Below are 21,864 nucleotides of genomic sequence, written 5' to 3' on the forward strand. Positions count from 1 at the left end.
ACCTTCATAGGGCCTGTCACACCTCTCCATTCCAAATCCACTACAGCCATAGGATGGAATTTGGTAGTGCTGTCTGCATATGTCACCTGGTGAAACTCACCAGGTGACAACCTCTCTGGAGGCACCAGCTCATCCAGGACCATATTTACACTAGCCCCAGTGTCTCTGATAGCCTCAACCTCAGTCCCATTCACTTTAGACCTCTGCCTGTACTTGTCCACGTTTGGAGGTAAGGCAGTAAGGGTTGCAATATTCACTCCACTCAGGGACACTAAGGTTGCTTCCACCACCTGACTACCACTCTGTGAGGCACCACTCTCCACCCCTATACTGACATTGGCAATCCCTGTGGATGGCCCCTTAGGGGGGAGCTTCTTGGCGCAGACAGTATCTCCCTGTTTGTTCCCTGGCTGGTTACAGTCAAAACACTTACCCGCTTTTGAGGGATCAAAGAACCTACCATTCTTTTTCTGATTCCACCTCCCTTTGAATTTGGGTTAGCGCGCCCCCCCCCCCCCTTCTTGTGCAAGTTTTTGTGGGTCTTTGGTGGACTCCCTAGGTTTTTTACCTTCTTGTCCCTGGGCTTTCCCTTGGGAAGGGACCTGTCCCCCTTTCTTCTGCCCCCCCCCCCAGTGCTGAATGGAAACCCGGGTTCTCACCCACTCATCAGCTGCTTCCCCAGCTCAGCTTAGAGTCCACTAGATACTGGCATAACTGCTCTTCTGTACAATGAGTCAAAATATGTTCTTTCAAAAACAAATTATACAATCCCTCATATGTGTCAACTTTGTTGCCAACAAAACAGCCTTCCAGTGCCTTCACTGAAATGTCCACAAAGTCTGCCCAAGACCTTGAACTCAATTTCTGGGTGCCTCTAAACTTCACCCTGTATTGCTCTGAAGTCAGACCAAATCTCTTGACTAAGCATGCCTTAATCTGCTGGTATGATTATGCATCCTCTCCCTTCAGGGTCAGGAGCCTATCCCTCCCAGCTATGGGAATCAACTCCCACAGGAGTGTACCCCAATACCTTAAGTGGATCCTACTCATTTTAAGGGCCCTCTCAAAAGTTGCTAGCCACTTGTCAATGTCATCCCCCTCAGTGTACTTGGGCACTATACCCTTGGGAAGTCATCATTTTCGCTGCCACCATTTCTTTTCAACGCCTCCTCCTTCTCCCATCTCTTCTCAGCCAATTCCAGTTTCCTCTGCTCCAAAACTATCAAAGATAATTGAGCTTTAAGTTGTCTCTCTGCAAGGGACAGTAGTGGTTCCTGAGTATGGGACCCTTCCCCACTCCCATCATCTGGAATCATATGGCCACTAGTAGAGATAATGGAAGAGGCACCATCCCCACCCTCCTCTTGGGTGAGATTGGGGGGGAACACCCTCCACCCCCTTTGAATCTCCACAGCTACCCCAGCCCAGGCCTGTAGGACCTTAAGTTACCCTGCCTTCCTAATCCAGTTGAAAGAAGGCAGCCCCCTAAGCCTACACTGTACCCTAAGATCAGCTATCTTGAACTGGGACAGTTTAGCCAGGTCCAGCTCCATGGTTCCCTAGTTTTGGGTCACAACAACTAGGCACAACAGACTTAGAACAATTTGGAAAAATCAAAACAATGGATTAAAAACAGTTTAGTCCAAATTCCAAAAATCAAACTCAAATTTTTGTAATAAGGCAATTTAGAGGATTTTTATCATCTTAATTCACTTTACTAAAAGGTGTACTTTTAAACACAAGTCCTCATCCACACCGCTGAGAACCAAATGTTGGAAAGTGGGTTATTGGTAGTGGAAAATGTAGGTCTGCCACTGGCAATAAGGCCACTATCACATAATAGGACTCAGTATAGGTCTTAGAAAATTATTCCCATACTCAACCCTTGGTAATGTGGTTGCAAGCAGACAGGCTTAACTTCAAAGACAGGTATGTAAAGCATTTTAAAACACAGATTCAGTAAATAATTAAGGCACAACACATAATAAGAATCCAACACCAATATAAAAAAATAGGAAATATTTGTATCTTTAAAATGAAACCAAAGCGACAAATAGCCAATGTAGGGAACCAGAGAAATGAATTTTCAAAGATTTAGCATTATATAGCACTTAGAAACATATAGCGCCTTGTTGAGATATCTTGTTGCGATAGACCGGCTCAAAGTCAAAGTTTCAGGCCGACTGCGATGGAGCCTTGAGCGGCTCCCACTCGCGGTAGGTCCCGGTCACAGTTTTTACCTTCGGACTTAGAAACAATTCTGGAGCTTTTCTTCCCGGGGTCCCTCAAAGCTCTCAGCCAGTCCAGATTCGGTGAGGGTTCGCTGGATAGACTTGCGAGGAGCTCCCGGTCAAACTTATGGAAGTCCAACCTCTGGAGCATTTAAGCGGGGCAAACCCAGGATCCAGGCCGACACGTGGTTGAAGGCAGGCGGCATGGCTTTTGCGGTTGCTCCCGGTCACCTTTTCTTCGTTTGGACTCAGAAACTTTTATGGAGCTTTTTCTTGTGGAAGTTGGACCTTCTGAGCTTTTAGCGGGACTAACCTGGATGGCTTGGCCGGCTCGCAGGTGAAGGCAGGCGGCCAGGTTGAGTCGGTCTCTCGATGGAGCTTTTTTTCAAAGTTGCTCAAAAGTTCTCCAAACTTCTTGAACTTCTTCCTGAAGTTCCTCAAGGGGTCCCCAAGTGTCTCAAACTCACTTCAAGGGTCTGGAAGCTCCAAGATGGTCCTTGAAAGTTCCCACAATCCACTTGGACAAAACCCTTACAAATCCACTGGTGTTCTCCAGGTTGAGGACCCTTGGTGGTGATGGTCCAGGTGAGCTCTTTTAAACTGTAGCTTGCAGGTAGTCGACTCTTTAGTTCTTTTGCACCAAGGTAATCTCTGCCCCTCTCAGATACGTATTCCAAGTTCTCCTGGTCAAGCAGGAGGTCACTGCTGACCAATGGGAGCAGGGCAACTCCCCAAAAATATGACCACATCCTGTAGAATGTGGCATTATTTTGTCCCAGAGTGCACCAAATCCTCCAAATTCATAATGGCTTATTTTCCAACAGGGAGGCAAGAACTGGCTAAGCACACCCCAAGGATGTCTTTCTTTCCATATGCACTCCCCCTTGCATCTGTGCATTCCTTCCATAAGCCTGGCTCTGGCTGAGGTGAATAGTTTAGAGTTGTAAATGACACTAAGGTCTCCTCTTCCCTTTGAAGACCATGGTTTACGACTCTTCCCCGTGCTCTGGCATTCCTTTGTAGCAGCACACTGCCCTCCCAGCAGAGCTGGGTAACCCCAGGGGCTCTTTATCACCTCTTCAAGGCAGCATGGCTAATCCACTTAACTCTGACCAATCAGGACAGGTCACTGGAAGGCTGAATATGGACTTACAATCAAGAAAGTCTTATAACTTCTTGTATGTTCACGTTAGGAGAAATTCAACAATACCATATTCTTGAGTTTACTAATATCATGCTGGGATGTCTTTGAATGGGACTTCTAGCCCTCTCCTATCAAGAGTTATTAGTTAATAACTTCCTACCATGTTAACCTATGTAGCAGGGGATTTGCAATGGGAAAAAGGACTTGTGCCATTTTTCCAGCACCAGGACTTACAAAAACATATAGGGGCAGATTTACAAGCCCCTTGCGCCACTTTTGCGTCATTTTTAATATGGGAAAAGTGACGTACGGGTGGCGCAAGGGGCTTGTAGATAAGCCCCATAGCACTTGTCTTATGTCTACAGGACCCCCACCCCATGGGACAACTAGGGGAAACTTTAGGGATTCTGAATCTGTAGAAATATTGCAGAATCTCCCTCCACAGGGCTTCTAGCATCAAAGTCGAAGTTGGGCAGCACTTTACCACAATGTGGGGAGTGAAATGCGAAATTTCACTTGACCCAGGGCATATTTTATAATGGTCTACCTTATAAATACGTGACCCCCCACCCCTGAGACACCTAGGGGAGACTCTGGGTGTTCCTAAAATGCCAAAACAATGTAGGTTATCCATTTTAAGTGCTCCAAACCCCAAAGTTGAGTTTGAGCACAATTTACTTTTTAAAAGCAGTCCGCCACCCAGGCCTACTTTTAAACTTTACCTCAGGCTTCAGCAGTGCACAAATGCAATTGCAGACAAGCTGCTTTCCTCCAAACTGCCATGCCCTATTGGGGGCTAGGGACTTCTAGGTAGTTTTAATCCCCCTTCCCTAATATTTAATAGGGGCTGATAGGGTAGGTCATGCCAACCACAGGGGTACTCCAACCCTTAGTGTACCCTAGTGTATATAGGTGTTTTCACTGTATTCTAAATGTGTGTCTTTCAGCATTGCACTGGCACTGGGCCTGGTTAGACAGAGCCAGGAGTCAGTCAGAGTCAGTTCCCACCAGTACCATTCAGCAAAACGTTGGGGGGTGCCCAGGGCACAGGATGAATTTGCAACAGTAACCATTTAATGTGGGGTTTCTAAGAGCTAGTGAAAGCAGTCAGTGTTGCCTTGGTAGATGATAAAACTGAAGGTCCCATCAATAGGCAGTTCTTCTCAGGCATTCAAATAGGCTCTGTGTTGGGGTTGTGCACATCCCCATAAGCAAAATCACAGGAGTTTTGGACATTTCCATTTTTCTTGATTAAGAACACCCAAATGGCTCAGACAATGGAATTATCCTTCATGTCTTGGAACATCCGTGGCATTAATATTCCGCAGAAAGGGAAACAAGTACTCGCTTATTTAAACAGGCATAATGTCAAGATTGCCCTACTCTATGAGACTCACTTGGCCCCACGCTCCAACCACCTCTTTCCAGGCAATGGGGTATGCACCTATACTTCTCCTGCTTCAGTTCATATTCCTGGGGCACCTGCATATTAATTTATAGGGATGTACCGTTCACCCCGGTGGCTCTGTGCTCAGACCCTCACTGCAGATACCAAAATGTCTAGGGAACGCTGGCAGACCTCATAGTCAATATCTACGCTCCCAACACTGACGGCACCGCATTCTTTTGGGAAGTGCACACATGACTGGACAACCTAGAGACTGATCATCTAATATTAGGCGGTGACTTCAATATGCCACATTGCCACAGACAGACACAACCTGCCAGTAAGGTGCGTGCCAGAGAAGCATTTCGACAAATTACAGACTTCTATTCTCTGTTGGATGCCTGGCGCATGCAATATCCACACATTCCTGGCTTCACATTCTACTCCTCCCCACATTATATCTGGTCCAGGCTAGACGACTGGTTTGCCTCGGCAACTGTATGTCAATGGCTAGACAGCATTGCAATTCTCCCTCGAACCCAGTCTGACCATAGCCCACTTCTATTACAGTTGAAAATTCCTTATGACTGTGCCGCAGCTTATAGCTGGAGATTCAAGGGAGAGGCCCTGCTGGACCCGGTATTCCTTAATGACTTGCTAACCTCCCTCACAGAGTATTTTGAACTAAACACTGGTATAGTCTCCACACAGACAGCGCTGTGGGAGGATTTTAAGGCATATATCCGTGGAGTGTGCATTTCAAAGCACACAGGCATATTACGCAATATCTGCTCCCAACTGCAAAAAATTGAGCACACTATACACAAGCTCGATCAGGCGACTGCAGGGGACGGCCCACATCTGCCACACAAGCAAAACGTCCCTTTGACTGAATTCCGAGACCTGGCAGAAAGGGAGATTAAATATATGAATAGGTACGCCAAGGCACATAGATACATGGAGGGGGAAAAACCCGGCCGCACTCTGCCTTGCTTGCGACGCCTATGCAGGCAACAAAACTACATTGACGGGCTTCGCTCAGACTCTGAAGACATAATTACTGGCAGCAAAATTATTCTGCATGAATTTAAGACCTATTATCAACACTTATACTCCTCCAGCACTGCATGTACCTCTTTGGAGACCCCCCCTACCTGGCAGACATTGCCATGGTATGGCTGTCAAACGGACAACAAGAGTTTCTTAGTGAACCCATAACATTAGAGGAAGTCACACAGGCCATCATGGCTCTGAACGGGTCCAAGGCACCAGGCTTGGACGGTGACCTGCCACCCATGCTCCACGAGGCAGTCCTCACCATATTACTGAAGCCAGGAAAAGACCCTACCAAATGTACGTTTTATCGACCTCTGTCACTGCTAAATCCTGATAACAAGATCCTCGCCAAAGTACTGGCCAGTAGGCTGGCATTGTGGATGGAGCAGATTGTCTCGCCAGCCCATTCAGGCTTTGTCCCACACCACAGTACCTCCCTCAACCTACGGACGGTCTTCGCGCTACTCAATAAGATTGCCCCAGACACGTCAGCTGCTGTGGCCCTCCTCAATGCCGAGAAGGCTTTTGCCTCGTTCGAGCGGCCTTTTCTAAGAGCCGTCTTGGCGAAGCTATGAATACCCTCCCCCCCGTTCCTAGCGTTGATTATGCTGTTATACACCTAACCTACCGCTCACCTCAGGATAAATGGAGCACTCACAGACCCTATTTCTATATATCGTGGCACCAGGCAGGGATGCCCCCTCTTCCCGCTACTTTTTATACGATGGACCCTTTAATCAGGTCACTGCAGGACAACCAAATCTACAGGGAATTACAACTCACACATGGCCCATTATTAATGTCGCTGTATGCAGATGACATATTACTGTTTGTGCGTCACCCGGAAGACACTCTGCCCCCACTCATGCAGGACATAGTCAAATTTGGCCAGCTCTCTGGGCTTCGCATTAACTGGACAAAGTCTGAGCTCTTCCCACTCACTGACGTCACCCAACCCCCAACAATGGAGCATCCCTTGAATGGGCTGCAGATGGTACCAAATACCTGGACATTCATCTACACAGGGATAGGGAACAGGTCCTCCAGCGTAATTATGGGCCAGCAGTGGACGCTCTATATACACAAGTAGACGGATGGATAAAACTACCTCTATCACTGATTGGTCAGGGGGCCATTATCAAAATGGTGGTACTGCTGCAATTTCTATGTCTGTTCACTAATATCCCCATTCCGCTTTCAAACACCTTTTTCAGTAACCTCTGTAGTATATTACTGCGGCTGATATGGGCTGGGAGCCGCCCTCGGGTGTGATGGGAGATACTGATGCTGCCCTATGAGCGGGGATGCTTTGGGGTCCCTGACCTCCATCTTTATTACCTCACGGCCCAGTGCCACTATGCCTACCACCGGTACCACCCAGATGCACGCATTCCATATCTATGCCCAGAGCACGCTCAACTGGATGGCCTTCTTCATTCCCAGATACTACCCTGGGTATACCATTGGACACTGAAGATGTACAGACAGTATCTATGACATATTGGGCATGGTGCAGGCTGTGATGCACGCTGCCGGGGGGCCTCTTTTACTTCGATTCCATCCCTGTTTCGGATAATCAGTGGATCCCCCTACTAGGGAAACACCAGTTAAACGTACTCTGGACAAACACTCAGTACTGACCCTAGGTGACCTCTTCCCGGACGGCAATGCCTTACATTTAGCAGACAACATACATACACAAACTGTATGCTACATGGATCTCTTTGTCCTCAAAAGGCTTCAGAGCTCTCTCAGATCCAGAGTTTTGTGGTAAAGAAGAATCTAAAAAGAAAGGAACACAACACAACTAGATTTTTAAGTTTACAAAAGAAACTGTCAGTGTTTATATAGTTTACATTTTAAGTGAAACAATTTTTACGGTGCTTTTTAGACCATTGTTATGAAAATATTCAGTCATATTCAGATTAAAATGGAAGCAAATCCATTTTTAGTTGTTCGTTGTGTACATAGACAGCACAGTAGATTTGAAACTCCCTATTGAAATAGAATTAGCATGAATTAAAACGAAATTAGATTATTTCTTCTGCACATTATTTTTTTCTAAATAATTGCTCCCCAGCTATGTCTGCCAGTGGACCTAATTCATCAACTTGCGAATGAGTAAATTCCTGTCTTTCCAATCAATCAATATGCAAATAATCTCTCCTGCAATTCATTCTGTATAAATTCACCTCACACATATATATTGTTACCATGAAGAAAATATGGCAAGAGTATACTATTCAACGAGTGACAATCTCAACCCAAATATGTAGATTTTCCAACAAGATACAAAATATGCAAAAGTTGTTTAGGTCACATACAAATGGGAAGGTAAGATGTAACTGTTGTTAAATGAGCATGAGTCATCTTAAATGTTGGTGTATTCCCTTAATAACGACAACCAGTCTGTGCATTTTAAATCTTTCAGCTTAATTATTCACCTAGGCCTAGATGGTACAAGTTGCTTTCCATACATTTTGTCTCTGGATCTGCATTTTGGAGGGGAATGTGTTCCTAGCAGCATATCGTGCTGCAATTATGAATAATTGGCTTGTTCTAGTCACCATAATTTGTGGAGCATGCCATTCTGTCAGTAACTTTAAACATATTTTTAGTGTGACTGCAGAAGGTTACGGGTAATCAGGTTTAACAAATCAAAATGTGTGAAAGGAGTTCTTTATGGAGGTTTCCTGAACAAGGGCACAATTCATTATTATTTGTGTTTAGGAGAAAGGGAAAAGCTGTTGCAGATTAAAAAAGTAAGTCATTACAATGCCTGTCCACCCAATTGAGCAATAAAAGGCAGAGAAATAAACTTGCCCAGAAATATAAACTGTGCAGTAGCGGCTCCTGGAGGGGGGGCGGTGGTGGGCGGGGAGGAGCAGGGTGGGGTGCAGTAAGCTACGGCATACGGCCGAACAGAGGTAAGTAAACAAATAAATAAATAAAACAAATGTCAGTGCACGCGCTGCATTGCCAAATGCGATGCAGCATGCGCAACAAAATTAGTTTTATTTTTTGTATTTGTTTACTTACCTCCGTTCTGCCGTATGCCGTAGTTTACTACCCCCCTCCCTGCCCCTACCCCGCCCCACCTCACTTCCCCGCAGCACTCCCTCCAGGAGCCGCTACTGAAACTGTGTGCAGGCGCGCAACGCCCATTGGGCGCAAAGGCCTCCTCCCCCACCCCCCGTCGTGTGTGTCAGCCCGGGCTGAGACAGCATCACGGGCAGATGTCTGTCTTATTCCAGCCGCACAGAGTACTTCACAGTCTTTAAAAGACCATTCACTTGTTAACGAGGCTTTGTTGTGTGTTCACTCCTTCCTAGAGCCCCTGCATCTTCACTCAGCCAATTGCTGGAAGAATTACACCCCCCCCCGAAATTTGGCTCTAGTTGAGCCTCTATCTGTGTGTGCCATTTGAAAGTTGAAATTCATTGGACTAAACAAAATAAATGATAATACTACAGTTTTCCCCTCTGCTTCGCGAAACCATATACTTAAGTACCATTGACAGGGCCCATGTTCTTTCCATATATTTTATGATGAACTTCCTCCAGTCTAATATGGTCAGGCTACTTTAGAGGAAGGTTCCTTTCACTATTTCTTGTAATTGATGGTATCTATTGAAAAATGTGATCTGAGACAGGCTCGAATGTTAAACATAACTGCATTAATAAATAAAGAAAATTCAGGCAACTAGAAAAAACCCTGAATTGTAGCAAAAGTTCACTCAGAGAAACAGAACAAATCAGTAATAAACATTTATTATATGTAGTCGACACAATGTTGAGAGCAGCACCAAAACGAATGAGCATTGCACACACAAAACAAGACTTCAAGTTAATGGTTAGAATATAACAGTATTTTGTACCGTTTTAAGTTTTTGGTATTTGGTTTCCTGGGTGTATTGCTTAGAATTCCCATCTTCACACCAACAATCTCAAAGAATCAGCCCTGCCATTGAATGGCAGTCTCGTTAAAAAATATTCCTACCCCTCTGATGTTGGGGACTTGGATTAAGGTACTGTACATTGCCAGACTTCTAAGTATAAGAATGAAAGAAAGGTTAACATTGGAATATAGAGGAGTATAAAAACTAAATTAAAAATGCAGAGTATTGTCCAAGGGCTTACTACCTAAAATAGAGGTCATCTACAGCCAACATCTTCATCATTATAAATGAGAAATTCTATGAATTTTAATTCATTGATGACTCAAAGTACATGCAACTTCAAAAGCTCACTGTGGGTGGGGTTTTAACAAGTTTATTAACATGGTCAATTTGGAATTCCCACTGCAAATACCAAATGTAGCATATATACAAACCTACATATAATATACATGTGCTTGGTTTGAGATAATTTACTGATTGTAAATATTGTGCATTTTTACTGACATTGGCTAAAGTGTATTTCAGTTGTGAAATTGATAAACTTTAACTGTAAATCGTTTCACCCAAAATGAATGCTCAGTCTGCACATATTTCTTTTGTACACGTCAATTACTATGTACTAAGATATACCTCTCTCTCTACATATGTATATCTGCAGAGGCTGATACCTGTTCAGAAATGCAGTGGCTATGTTTTAAATGTGCATAGAAATAAAGACAAATCTTTTTGGAAGTATGTGAAAAAATAAAAAATAAGTATTTGCTGGAGCTCTTTCAGCCTACTTTTCAAATGTGTTATATTCAATTCAATTCAACTTCGATTTATTGTTTGATTTGTTAAAATCATTACAATTCCCCATCCCTATTTGCATAAAATCATGATAAAAATTACATTACATATTTAAAAAATGCAATTGCGTTACATTGAATACATTTACAGAAATTCCTACTCACAAAAATATTCTCATCGGTGCCTATGTAGCGACTATATTACACCCTGGTGGGGGATGCAAATTAAGATCAAACAGCATAAAAAAAATATAAGGACCTCTTGCAAAAGAGAAATAATTTGATACTGTCCTAATATTAAAGGCTTTAATGGACTTTGCTGTCTATTTGCAGCTGGCAAAGGGGCGTGGCTTACTGTCCGCTTGATTATTATAGTGGATTGACTATAAAGAGATGACTTCAATCCAAATTACTCTGCATCAGCCTGATATAAAAGTTTTCTAACCATTGTCATATATTTGACGCCCCGGCAGGCCAAGATGATGGACGTGCCCTCCAGACATCTTATTACCGCTTGCCTGCTCGAGCGAATGTCCAGGGCATTAAAAATAAGTTTTAAGCACTGTCTCCTTTGGGGCAAAACAGCTGGGCAGGCACATAATAAGTGAATTAATGATTCTGATTTGTAACCGCATAGTCGGCAGTTCTCGGAAAAGAAGGGCTTTTTCCAGATTGGATACAGATCTTTTGAATCGTGCACACCCATTCTGACGTTTGTGAAACTCTTTTTTAACTGCTGACTGAAGTGAGCAGATAAATAAACTTGAGGCCTTAAGGTTTTGTACGAGTTGATGACTGTCCACCCATGCCGGTGCTTACTGAGTTCTCTTTTGTCTGCCAGTAGAGATTTCCTTTTTGCTGAAGCATTTGCAGCTTTGCTGAAACTTACTTTGTCATCCCCATTTTCCCATGCAGTTTGTAATTCGAGCACATCCAGAGATGTTTTCAGGAAGCTTCCCCATGACATCGGTATTTCGAATTTCATCTGGACCCTAATTTCGTCCCAACATAATCTGTTCATAGAGTCAGGGGCAGAGGAGCGAAATTTATGACACAGTTTGACAAAACCGCTCATTCCTCAGAATTTTTGGTGCTGAAGGCCAAATTCCAGACGGACCTGAGCGGGAGATGCAGATTTTGGCAACGCAAAGACGGCCTTGTAAATCTTTAACAGGAGCTCGTTTAGTATGTTAGCTTCCTTACCACACCAGGTGGCTAAACCATACGATAAACTGGCCTGGATTTGTGCAGCCATTATTTTTAGCAAATGAGTGTAGTTCGGGCAATCGATTTTTTTGCGTAGAAGCCTATACGCGTAAATTAGTGATTGGGCTTTTGCTTTGAGAGCCAATTTATGATCTTTATAAGAGGCGTTTTGCCCTATTATTACGCCGAAATATCTATTGGAATGCTGTTCTTCCACTGTTGCCCCGTTAGCCGACCATTAAAATGTTGCTTTTTTAAGATCCACTAAATGAATCATTTTTGTTTTTTCTTTGTTTAGTTCGAGTTGCTCCTGCTCCAGGTAAGTTGCTAAGCTGTTTATAGATCTCTGTAAACCAATTGGGGTTTTGCTCAGCAATACAATATCGTCTGCGTATTGTAGAATGGCGACTGACTCGTTGGCAATTTTGGGAGGATGGCAATCAGCTTTTTCAAGGTGTGGAGCAATGTCTGAAAGAAACAAATTAAAAAGGCTAGGAGCTAAAACGCATCCTTGTTTCAAGCCTTGCTGCGTGTGGATACTAGAAGTTGTACTGTTTCCATCGCCCAACTTAACTCTGGCCCAAGTATCCGAATATAAGGTGGTTATGGCATTAAGCATTGTGCTCGGCAATCCCCAAGCCTTAAGTTTCTTCCAAAGATGACCCCTATTGACTCGATCGAAAGCGGATTTAATATCCACAAAGCATGCGAATAATCGCGATTTCTTTTATTGCGCTTTTCCAATTAAAAGTGCTAAAATAGTCTAGTTAGTTAGGGTGCCCATCCCTTGCCTAAAGCCCGTCTGGAACTTTGGGATTTTATTCTTCTCTTCCATCCAATCTTGAAGCTGGACCAGCAGGCAAGAAGCATAGAGCTTGGCCTCCACGTCTATCAATGAGATCAATCTATAATTACCTGGATTGCGTGGGTCACCCTTTTTAAATATAGGGTGAATAATATTCCCTTTCCAGGAGGCCGGAACGTTAGATCGTGTATAGATCTCATTGAAGACGGGGGTAAGATGGACAGACCAAAAGGCTGGATCGCTCTTGAAAATAGCATTTGGAAGTCCGTTGGGACCTGCCGCTCCCTTGGACTTGAGTTTTGATATAAAAGCTCTTAGCTCCTTTGCATTAGTTAGCTCGTGGCTAAATACTTCTGGGCTTGCTGCATTATCTTCCAAATTGTCCAGGTCAGGAGCTGATTATTTTGCCTCCTGATCAGAGAAGTGCTCACTTTGCTCTTCTATGGCACCTGTTGCTGTGTTACTGTACAGGGATTTCACGTGGTGAACACACGTTTCTTGACCAATTCCAGCTTCTTGCTGTAGTTTTGGGCCCGATGACAATTTGTTTATAATGCCCCAGAAGTCACTGCTGTTGGACTTTTTACTAGCGGTCAGTAGATGTATCCAAATGCCCCTCTTATGCGCTAATTTTGCGCTCTTCAGATTCTTCCTGTAAGTGCTCCTCAGTTGGCAAAGCTTCCATATTTCAATTTACCTGCCTGCTTTTACAGCACGTATTTGTGATCGCACCTCTCGTGCGAGCCCTCTTTTTTGTTCTCTTAGCTCGTAATTGAACCAGGGTTCTCTTTTGATGACTATCCTTGAGTTGCGACCCCTCGTAGCTGGGAATCTTTGAACTAATAACTCAACCAGCTGTTCCCAGGTTTTAACGTAGCCGACTTCTTTATGCGTAACCTGATTGCCCAAAAATTCCCTAGCTGTCTCTTGAATAATTTGTGGGCATGCTCCCAGCCATTTGAGTTTTCGAAGATTAAATTTTTCTGGGTAATGCACTATGGACTTAATTTTTTGGGCGAGCTTAGCTTTGGTGTTAATTTTCACGATAAGAAGAAGATGATCACTCTCGACTCGAGATATAACTTTAAGGGTATCGACTTGCGAGAGCAGGTTATTACTTAAAGATGAGAAAATCAATTGTTGAAGCAATATTTCCACTCAGAAATGTAACTGCCGCTGGAATATTACCCAGAGTTTTTCCATTCAGGATTATCAGGCCAAGAGATTCAAGTTGTTTTATTAGCATTCTAGCTCCCTGTTTGTCCTGCCTTTTACTTTCATGCAAAGTACTAGTTATTAAATTACAGTTGAAATCACCTGAGATGATCATTTGGCAGTACTGATGACTTTTCTGCAGTGCTTTTATTAGAGTCGTTAGTGTATTATATTTTTCATTCTGCTCTTTCCTTTCGGGATGTATATAGACATTAATTACTAATAATTGCCGCTTGTATTCTTTGGGCGAATGTCTGCTGCTTAATTTGGTCACTTGAACCCATGCAGTCCCCGTATCCAGTTCTTCCGATGACCAATCCAATTTTTGGTTTATGAAGGTTGAGAGGCCCCCTTTTGGGTGCCCAAAACTTGAGAGTCTTTCAGCCAGAATGTGGAATTCTATGAATCCTGGGAGAGAAATTGGTGACATGTTCCAGGTTTCCTGAAGCAGGATGATGTCTGGATGAGTAAGAAAAGTTAATGTTTCGTGGTCCTGCCCCATGTCTTTGAAGCCATGGACATTCCATGAACAAAACAAAATGTTGACTGAGTGGACTTCTTCCTGGCTGGGGACTGGCCTCCGTTCCTTTCTTCGTTAGGTATGCTTATTATTTAATGTTTTTGACACCCAGGACCAGTCCCTGGTCTCCAGAGAGGTTCCCGATGGGTTTCTGATGCTTCCTGTTAAGTTCGACCTGTCGTCATTACATAGCTTGACAGGCGAGTTTGAACATGCACGTCGCACGCATGTGAAATTATTTTTCGCCGATGCGTCCCCATCTTTTACATTTTTAAGAAGGGGATGCGGATATCTTGGACGTTTATAGGTCTTCAGCATAATTCCCCATGCTCCAAATCTTGTACTCATTGAGTGTATTCTATCCGCCAGGTCCTTTGATGACCAAGTAGTCAAGGTCTCTTCAACTCCCGCCCTTTGTTTAAATTCAACGGCTACTAGATCTCCGGAATGGATTCCTTTTAATTCTGGAATTTCTTTAAATAGCCTCAACAGGTTCCATCTGTTTAATGTGTCTTGTATTCCTTTGGTCTTATATTCAGGAACGAATAGCAATTTCGTTTTGGATCCATCTGATTGATTTTGGACACTGAAGCAGGAATGTAGATTTTCCTTGCTTCCAGTCTCTGAAGTTGTTATTGATAGCGGGCCCTTTGGGGGTCGCAATTCGCGATCCTTCTGATCCGCTTTTCTCTCTTCCGTTATCCGTTCCATCGGGCCCGGTTTGCTGATCATGTTGTTCTCTTTTTGCTCTTGGCCGGGATCCTGGTGGTGGAGCTTACAGTGTCGGGCTGTTCCGCTTATTGTAACCTCTATTAAGTTGGTAAGATTTAGGGCCGTGGGGGATGTGGATACCTGAGACAAATTAACTGGTGACGAATTCCGATCTCCCGCTTCTGGACCTTTTTTCGTTTCCTCGTTGGGTGTAACCTGTGTGTCCATATTTGGACCACTTTTACGCCTAAATTTACTTTTGCCAGACTCTTGAATTGTGTTTCCAGGTCCCTCTCCATTTTCGGCAGCTTTGTTGTTTTCCAATTGCTGCACTTCATGCTTAAGTTTCTGGCGAGCTTTGCCTTCTAAAGACCCATTACTCTTTTGAAAGAATTGGACTTTCTTTTGAGGTAACGCGGAGGAGATAATGCTTTGTTGTATTTCGCTAAAGACCTGAGGGGTTTTTGTGTGTTCTGGGTCCTGGTAAGTTGCCCCGCAAGGGGAAGTGTGTGTCTTTTCCTCTTGTGTGGCTTTTAATGTGACTGGCGAGGAAGTTTTCTCCAGAACTGGATTTAACTGTTTATTTTGTTTAGGCCGAGCCTTCCTTGCACGCTTTCTTTCCCGTTTTGTGGGATTCGCTCCCCCCATGGCCTTCAAAAGGGTTTGAGAAGCGTCTGTATGGAAAACTGTTAGATCCGTTTGGATCTGCTGCTCCACTCTCTCTGTGTCGTTTGCATTGCTGGTTCCCGTTATTAATAGTTTGGAATAATTTATTTTCTCCTCTTGCTCAACAGTTTTATGCGGTTGATTAGACTGCTTGCTGATACAGGATTGTTTTACTTCCCCAAAAATGTCCTTTAGGATTTCTGGGAGGGATGACAGCTTCTCTATAATTGAGCCGCAGCCACAGGTAAAAGGTTGACTGTTATTATCTATTAGCTGGTCCATCTTTCCCCTACTTGTTAGTAAAGATGTTATTAGATCCATTTTGGTGTTCATGCCAGAAATGTGACTGGCGATGAGATTAACAAGGTCGATTTGAACATCCATTTTATCTGATTGGAAGTTTAAAACCCTTATGGCTTGTTCCAGAGAATGAATCAGAGATGGTTATTGGTGGAGAGAAGTTTTGTTGACTTGCTCTGGAGGAGCCTTGGAAATCCTCCAAATGTACTAAGCTCTGGTAAACAAGCTTGCCAGATGAACTTAAAGGTGTCGATACGGCTATTTTAAGACTTCCCTGTGGAGTTTTGTTACTTAAATCTAGTTGTGAGTTGTTTCCTAGAGGATTTTTTTCCTGACTCTTGGATTCCAGTAATTCCAAGATTTTCACCAAATTAGTCGTTTAGCATTGAAAATAAATTGGCAGGTCCTTCTGCCATAGGGCATGAATGTGCTGAAAGGTTTGTTGATTTTTCTTTTGTTTCAAATATCCCTTTTAAGTTAGAGAGGCCTTCTTCATTATTGGATGCCGAATATTTTCCTACCTTTGGTCCTGTTGGTGGTATATCGCCGTCCAAGGCTAGATAATGGGCTGGCGAACTTGTGTTGGGGTTAAACCGTGCTCTCCTTTCCGTGGAGATCTCAATACCCCCCTCTACGGCATTAACCACTTGCTCAGGTATATTCGAGTGAGGAGTTTTTCTGAGCACTTCAAATTTATTTGTCAATATGGTGGCTGACGTTAAAGGGAGTTGACTGGTGAACCTGAACTATTGTGGTTAGTAGTTTTCCCTCATCTGGGCAAACCATATTTTTTTGTAGGATTAGTTCCCTATGCTAGGCATTAATTGAATCTTCTGGGATCCAAAAAGGGACTGCTCTTGGTTTGTCGAGGCGAATTGGACTTGGCAACTGGGCGGCTTCAATTGTTGGAGCGTATAATGCCGCCATTGGGTCCGTTAAGAAAAATAATTTGCGGATCCCTGTTTTGTTTTTTGGGTTTGGCATTGTTATTGTTGGCGTTGGTACAGAAACCAGCCTCTCCCTTGGACCTTTATCCTTTATTGAGTGATTAAGCAGTGAATCCTCTTCTTTAAGTTTTTTGTTTTTTGATTTTTTACTTGTTTTTCTACCTGTTGCCGCTTGGCGGATTGTCCCCGATCTCATTTGAGCAGCCCTTTACTTAGCCTGACACCAGAACGCCTAACACTAGAACTGAATTCTTCGTGCTTAAACGCAACTCTCCGTGAGTCTGTAGGATTTGTAAGAACGGAAGGTAAATGAATTCCTGAACCGTTTAATGTTGCCTACAGGTCTGAATTGGCGTATTAATCAGGATGGAAACATAAGATTTTGATCCTGTTTTATTTAATGCCCAACCTGGACCTTCCTTTATGGGTTGGACTTTTGCAAGTGGTCAAAGGAAGCACTATACCCCATAAAAAGTGTCAAAATCGTCAAAATCAGGAAGGACTCTTGTTCTCGCCACTTGCCTGCTTAGTCTTGGTGGTTTCCGTGGTGAATGTTTAATCCGAGTCCTTCATGCAGCTCCTGCCTTGCGGAGCTCCTTGATGAGTCCTGTGGTTTTCCCCCCGCCTTCAATGTTATATTTTTATTTTACTTTTTATTTTGCTTTGCTTTATGAGTCCTGGTCCACCTAGACCACCCGCTCCAGTGGATGGGCCGTTTGGTGTCCTCTCCGTCCCCTCTGCTTCCCGCCTTCCACCGCAAATCAGCGCACCTGCGCTAACCGCTCCAGCCGCTGCTCGCCACCCACTCTCCACTGATCCCGGTCCCCAAGATCGCCACCACTCGCTTTCCGCCGCTGCTGCAGGAGGGATGCCAGCCACTCAAGCCCCCTGCCTCCGCCTCCGCCTCCGCCGCCTCGCACTCACCAAACGGTGCGGAAGGAGCGGCACCGGAATCCAGCCGAGACGCCGTGGTTGGAGCAGGAGCAGCGACCGGGAAAAGTCTCTAGGACACCTCATCTCCACGACTCCTCGACCCCACGGCTCCACGGGTGTTGCGGGTGAGCAGTTCGGCATCCTCCCGCTTCCCGCTTCCCGCTTTGCTGCTCTGCTTGCAATCTGCTCTGCAATCGACTGCTCACTCTCAGCCGCGGCCCGTGGAGGGAGTTCCGTGGGGCGGTAAGGCGGGGCGGGGGAGGGGCAGGGTGGGGGGTTCTAAAAACCGGAATCTGGATAATTACAGGTAAGTAAACAATTAAATAAATAAAACGAATTTCGTAGCGCGCGCTGTATCGCATTTTGCATGAGGTTAACGGCACAACTCCTTTTATGCACGTGACTACATGCATCTCCTGCTAAGGGCTATGTCTTGTAAAAAAATTAATCCTTTTTAGAATTTATAAAGTGGTTTTGGCAAAGCCTTTTACATGGAAGTAATGTTGTACAATAATACATAAATATTAAAATAAAATATTGAAATAATTAAAATATTGAAAATAAAAAATAAGTTACGTAATAATGGAAAAGAACCTTCGAAAACAACATAATTGGAGTTAAGAATGTCAAGTGATAGACAGATAGATAGATAGATAGATAGATAGATAGATAGATAGATAGATAGATAGATAGATAGATAGATAGATAGATAGATAGATAGATAGATAGATAGATAGATAGATAGATAGATAGATAGATAGATAGATAGATTGAAGTTCTTCCATAAGAGAACAGAAAGAGGAAAGAGGAAAGATTAACGGTGGAGCATGTAGAGTCTGGAGGAAAGAAGAGACTAGGATGAAAAAGACAATGAGTACAAGGCAGATGGGGCAACCGAGATGAAGTTGAGCAGCAGAGAGTAAATTATCACTGAGGATATACACTGCCCTGGGTTAAGTAAGGAAGAGGAAATAAGTCTGTGCATACATTTAGGTTTAATACGAAAAAGAGGCAGAGGTGGAAGGCCAGCATCTAAGGCAAGAGAAGGAGCGTTATGAGCAGTAGAAGGAAGATGGAAAGGTGATGGATACAGGCATTGAAGACACACTGAAGTGGGGATAGGCAGAACTCCCTTCACTTTTGCAACGAAATTAGTGCTGCCCACAACTTGTATCCATTGAATCAAAGTCAAGGACGCTTTTATTGGAGTAGGACGTAAAAAAGTTTACTTCAGAACCCATTGCAAAGCTGGGCAATTTGCCAAATTGTTCAATGGCAGGAAACATCTGCAAAACAAACAGATGAATTGTAAGATAAAATACACAAATATGATATTGAAATCCCAGTTGGTGTCAGACAAGCCCAAAGGGCCAGGCCAGCTTGTACTATCAAGAAACAGGTTATCAAAGTTAAGGTACATCATAATGATCAACACATTTTGGTTTTACAGGACAAACACCAGGGAACTGCTTAGTTAGTACATTCTCCCTGCCGAGACTCCCTGAGACAACTTGCTCACACTACAAGAAATATCATGAGCACCCAAGTTTGGACTAGCAGACCTTGATCACCAGCTGGTTATAATCCCCTCTAACCAGCTCCACATTTACAAGAACCTCTCAAGGAGAGGGTTGTGAAAGCACACTCAATGGCTCTCTATTATATAATTATGAATCTGTGGCATTTTGAGGCCACAAGACGAAAAGTTCTCTGGTACCCATGGCCTCCCCTCTTCAAAGAATTCACTTTTACAGCAACAACCCTAGATTGTTTGAATGAGCAGATCGTGCCCTCTATCTGGCCTAATTAACCCAGTCTTGGGCAAAGAATTCAATATTCGTAGTTGAAGCAGTCATGTCTGATTGTGTATATTTATGCTATCTGTAGAATGTAGTGCAGGGAATAATTATGTATTTTAAATGACTTGTTCATTGCTGTGCGGCATTCATTGCTGGGGCCCTGTAAGCAATTATCACTTCTGATCCCTGGGGGAAATGTACAATGAAGTCGCAGAGCGTGTCGTTAGCCTCGTTGGCTTAACGACGCGCTCCGCCACTTCGGAAACGCAAGGCTGCACCATATTTACAAGAATGTGGTGTAGCCATGCGTTTCCCTCTGTGATGGCACTAAGTTGAACAACATAGTGCCAATGCAGGCACCCTTGCACCAGAGTGCAAGGGTGTCTGTGTGCAGGGGAGGATTGGTTATGTGTAGGAAGGTGTCCCTTCCTGCACATAATCAATACTAAAATGCCAATTTGTAATTTTCATGTGTGCTGCTTCGTGCAGCACATATGAAAGTTACAAAATGCCATTTTGTTAATAGGTTTGTTCATGTACAGGAAGGGACACCTTAATGTACATAAACAAACCATGGCATTTTGCTTTTTCCATGTGTGCTGCTCAAGGCAGCACACATGGGAAAAGCAAAAACGAGGAGAAATAATTAATTTCTCCTCGTTTCGCAAACTTAAGACCAGGATTTTCCTGGTCTTAATTTTAGCGCTCCCTCCTATATAAGCCATCCTTGTACATAGGGGGCAGCGTCAAATACAATGGGTATTGCGGTGGAACGCCCACCATAACACTCACTGCACGCCTCTTTCATGCTACGTTAGCATGAAAGGGTGCCTTATGTACAAGGCAGCGTTAAGCCACGTTAAGTGGCTTAACGCTGCCTTGTACATAAGGCAAGGCCCCTATCGCCACGGGAACGTCACAAAAAGTGACGTTCCCGTTGCGATAGGGGCTTGTACATATGCCCCTTTGTCCATATTCACCCAGTCTTACAGATCAGTGGTGCATACAAATGTAGGACGTTACAACGCATACATTTACAACGCATGCCTTTACAACACGGATTTTACATCGCACCATCCTTTACAACGCATACATTTACATCTCAAGCCATTACAACAATTTTTTTTAAACTTCATTTACGACGCATTCCATCACATAACTCCAATTTTATTGTTTACAAACGTTCTATTCCATTATTACATTACTTTTATTTTTAATATTTTAATTATTTGAATATTTTACTTTTATTTTTATTTATTATTGTACCACATTACTTTCATGTAAAAAGACTTTGGCAAAAGCACTATAAAATTCTAAAAATGCATGGAGCCACGTGCATGAAAGGAGTTGCAGGCCTTGGAATAGTTATCACCAGAGGTGGTTTGAGCTCAAAGAACAGAATGTAATGAACTTAAAAACAAAGAAGGGAAGAGTCAGACATCACGTTAGGACTCTGGCGTTACGATAAGCAAAAAGATAATCCAATGGGTAAAGACACTGTAAAACGTCTTCTGCCCTCACTCTCTGTGCTTGTAAGAGCTCCGGGACATTGAGGAAGTAGGGCAAAATGGCGCGGGGTGAGAGGAGTCCGTGAGCAAGGACGAATGAGATCGAAGTTAAAGGATGAAAAGGGAAGGAAGAGAGAGTTTACGGAAAGAAACTCCAGTAGCGGTAAATTAATCCCGTGCGTCACTGTAATCCCATCGATTGCTATGTACTTGTAAGAAAATGCTCATTTTAAGAGAGTTAATTTTAAGTGTCAACGTGTATTGGCCAGGGAGGGTTAATTAGAAGGGGAACCAGGAGTTTATTGCCTGACTTTCTCCGGGAGCAGCCAAGCTTGAAGAGAATGCAGAAGCTTGCTAATAGCTACAGTTTCCTAATTTGACTTCAAATCTCCGTCAATAACAATAAGAGATGCCAGGAGAGCCGCGTGGTGAGCGCGCGCGGCGGCCGGCCCTCGCGGCTTGTCTCTGGAAGCCTTTATTTGTGAGGTAGCTGTCTGGCACCGGCGGCGCTGGCAGTCCGGGCCCGCAGCCTCCATCCGCTTATTAGCTTTTAATGGGGATCACGGCTCTCATTAATCAGGCTTGAGCATTGTTCCCGCCGTGTGTCCAGCTCGTGCCATCGTTCATATTGCGAAATGAGCAGGAGCTGCAGTGAAACAGAGCGTTCTTAGGGAAGTTTATTTTATTTATTTATTTGCACTCCATTGTAAAAGCACTGCGCCCAGAAATACTGTCCATAGCCAAAGGTTT

The sequence above is a fragment of the Triturus cristatus genome, chromosome 3_2 (assembly GCF_964204655.1).
Source record: "Triturus cristatus chromosome 3_2, aTriCri1.1, whole genome shotgun sequence".
NCBI lineage: Eukaryota > Metazoa > Chordata > Amphibia > Caudata > Salamandridae > Triturus > Triturus cristatus.